Raw genomic sequence first — 3415 nt, forward strand, 5'->3', positions numbered from 1 at the left:
GGGCGCGCGCGTTTGTGTGTGTGTGTGTGTGTGTGTGTGTGTGTGTGTGTGTGTGTGTGTGTGTGTGTGTGTGTGTGTGTGTGTGTGTCTAAAGAGAGACATGATGAAGGAGGCTGGGTGAAGCCTGAAGGCAGCGTGAGTGACAGAGGCTCATTGTGGTCATGACAGTGGAACCTCAGTTGTCTCAGTTGTCCCTCTCTTCTTCTTCCTGTCCATCTTCTTTCATGGTTCTGTCGCTTCGGTTTGAGGTCCCACCCCAGCCTGGGCAGCCATTTAAGTTCACCGTGTCCGAATCCTGTGACCGAATCAAGGAGGAGTTCCAGTTTCTCCAGGCCCAGTATCACAGGTGAGAGAAACACATGCATTCATTTTCGGTCGCAGGTGAGCTGGAAGCTATCGTAGCTGACTTTGGGCCAATTGCTGGCTATATTCTACAAAGAGCCAAAGACTCTCATATTCACAACTTAAGAGAGAAATCCCACATAAGCACGTTATATCTCCACACAGGGAGACCAGAGGTTGTTTTCAAAGCCCCAGCCTCAAACCTGTGAGGCTAACCAGGCCAACAACTCAAAGTCTACCACAAAATAAAATGAACTTTACACAATCAGGATTTCAGAGCCATTTAGTGAGTTAAAAAAAGAACGAAAGCTATTCACAGTATTATCAAACGGTGCTGTGCAGTCAACCACTGCTATCCGCAGTGAGTGGGACTGTCCCGGTCGACAAATAGTCAGAATTCCCGTATAATTGATGCCCATTGAAGTGCACTGGTCAGAAATGATAACAATTAATCCCCCCCAAATTTTCCCCAAAACGATGAAAAACATTCAATACACAGATAATGAGGGGAAAAAAACAGAAACTCCCCCACAAGCCGATCAGATATGTGTAAAGTCTAAAAATAATATCACACTTGTTTCAACTATATTAATTCTCTTGAGATACAATGACTTATGAAAAGACACTGACTTTTACACAATAAACGTGGATTTTTACGTTAAATCGTTCACTCATCAGTCAAATGGAAAGTAGTTTTCAAACACAACTCATTGTTGCTGTAAAATGTACGAGTTCAACTTCAGCTGGTTGATTCTGCGTAATGAATATTGCCCAAATTATATCACATTACATTGTTTAACGATACGTGTATTTTGCAAAATCAACACAAACAAAGCACTTCATTTTCATCCATCTTGTGATATGTTGCTCTACGCTCACGGCGAAAACCAAACAATATCTTTCTGTACTGGCCGACTGTATCGTTCAATACTTTTCATGATGCATTGTGGGATTCATTGAGGGCACTATATGCGACATATGACAAAGTCGAACAGCGCAACCCCTGACGGGACAAGCCGAAAGTCGCAACGTCACCGACAACTACAACATGGCCAACTCACGATTTAGGGCACTGGATAGTTCAGGGGGGCCCAAGTCCGGTCCCTGAGAGCCCCTATCCAGCCACTTTTAGATCTAGTCTCCCTCTTCCAACGCACCTGATGAAAATGATCAGGATCGTCATCAGGCTCCTCAGAGCTTGCTGATGAGCTGATCATTTGAATCGGGTGGGTGGAGGAGGGAGACATTTAAAACAGGATGGATAAGGGGCTCCTGAGGACCGGGCTTGGGCTCCCCCGGTATAGCTAATAGGGAGTAATTAGCCCTCGGTCTGGATTATAGTTCCCCTGACTCGCCCTGTTGATGTAAATGAATGATAAGAAAGGCACAAGACCCGATAAAAGTGACCCATTTGGGGAATCGAAGCAACGGTCAAGATTGTACCAGGCAGGGGTCCTTAAAATTCTTTGGTCCAGCTGGACGCTTCACAATCAAAGTCCCCCTTTGAATGCTAACGCTACTTAAACGTAACCGTCATGATGACCGCTAAATAACAGAGGAACATTATTCATCGTCACTTGGTAGAAATGCGACGCGCATGAAGGGACTTCAGGTTATATGTGATACGTTTCAGTCCTATCAGGGCTATAAATTGGCACAAAGCTCAGGTAGAAAGGAGTAATTTATTTCGTATGTTTGATTTAGTGGCGCGCTGGCACTCGTATATACTGGACAGTACGAGGCTCACAATGTTTTGAATCAATTCGATAATTTCGAGAATCACTGGCTTCATTTGAGGAGCAAATTTCTAAATTTGAGGAGTATATATATATATTTTTTTTTTTTGGTCGCAATTTACTGGAAAGTTTTGAATCAGATTTTTTTCCTACTTTGTTTACTATTTACGAGACACTTTTTTGGGTAGGATTTTGGAACAAAAGCCATGTAGAGAATCTAGCTTGTGTTTTGGAGTTTTTCAACAGTTTTTGGCCATTTTTGTGTCCCCCATTCCTTTACAATCACCCTGCTCTGGGAAATCAAGCAAGTGTTGATTCTGTGATTAGTGTGCTGCGTGTGTGTGTGTGTGTGTGTGTGTGTGTGTGTGTGTGTGTGTGTGTGTGTGTGTGTGTGTGTGTGTGTTTGTGTGTGTGTGTGTGTGAGAGAGAGAGAGAGAGTGGATAAGCTCGGCCTGTCAATCATCTTGCCATCGACGCCCCGTAGAAAAGCAAGCTGAGGGCACAGCGTGATAAGATATATGAAAAAAATATATATATATCCAGAGGAGATGAGGGGAAATGCGGCGCTGGCGGCTGCTGAGAGCCCGACAAAATATTCACGCAGAGAAGACATTAGGGCGATTGTGGGAGAAGAGTGACAAAGCCTTCAAATTTTCAGCAGTCAGTCAGTCAGAGCTATCACAAGACATTCGTCGGGATCCTTGCAATGTCTCGGTCCTCAGAGATGGAGGACAACCGCTGATGTCTGTCGGCGGGACGTTTGAAGAGCATGAAAAAGACACGCACACAACATGCACTCAAGGGCACACGGACAGTGGTGCGTCACAGTTTCATCCCGATTTAATGGTGCAATGCAATTTTTGGGGCCGCTCCTTCTGCTGTGCTCGTCTTGGCCACCGGGAGGCAGTACAGTTTGATAGCGCCACGCAGACACAAATGAAGAATAATAGACTCATGATAGACAAAGATTTGTTGTAAGTGACTCTGTAAAAACTGCAATATTCGTCTTTTTTGGGGGGGTAGAAGATAAAGAATATATGCTTGTGGGTACTGTTGTGTTATGTCTACATGTGTTGCTCCCTCATTTGTCTTCAAATATTTGTTGCTTTTGAAACCACAAACACAACGTTACCGTTAGCATTAGCATCTTTCTTCTTTCTACCCACAATCTTGGTGCTGTAGACTGTAAATTTCCCCAGTGTGGGACAAATAAAGGATATCTTATCTTATCTTATCTTATGTCAACGGGATTTTCCTTCCTTTAAACGTTAGCCATTTCTTTGTGTTTTGTACTTTGAGTATGATTTTTTTGTAATTTAAAAAAAAAATATATATAT

The sequence above is a fragment of the Hippocampus comes genome, unplaced genomic scaffold (genome assembly GCF_001891065.2).
Source record: "Hippocampus comes isolate QL1 unplaced genomic scaffold, H_comes_QL1_v1.1 scaffold7, whole genome shotgun sequence".
Lineage (NCBI taxonomy): Eukaryota > Metazoa > Chordata > Actinopteri > Syngnathiformes > Syngnathidae > Hippocampus > Hippocampus comes.